Raw genomic sequence first — 363 nt, 5'->3', positions numbered from 1 at the left:
TTGTGGCTGCTTGGGTCACCTCCTGTTCTCCCTGCCTAGGCCTCCGTCACCTTCTCCAGCAGTTCTGGGCAGAGGGAGGAGCAGGAGGAGGTTTTGGGTGTCCCTGGGTTCAGTCCCTGGGTGGAAATGGGGAGGCTCAGGCCACGGTGACCCGTTCCCTTGCAGATCCCGTCCTCCATCAAGCTGTACCTTGTCTCCGCCGTGGACTCTGCCAGCATCCTGCTGGTGATCCAGGGGGCAGCCGTGGGCACCTCCACAGCTGCAGCCTCCGAGATCCCCTTGTGCCGGGGCTCCGTCCTCTTCATCTCCGCCAACGAGAGCGTCTCGCTCCAGCTCTCCTCGACCGACGGCATGCTGCGTTTA

Source organism: Nestor notabilis, unplaced genomic scaffold, assembly GCF_000696875.1.
Source record: "Nestor notabilis isolate BGI_N333 unplaced genomic scaffold, ASM69687v1 scaffold25472, whole genome shotgun sequence".
NCBI lineage: Eukaryota > Metazoa > Chordata > Aves > Psittaciformes > Psittacidae > Nestor > Nestor notabilis.
This window is presented reverse-complemented; position numbering follows the sequence as displayed.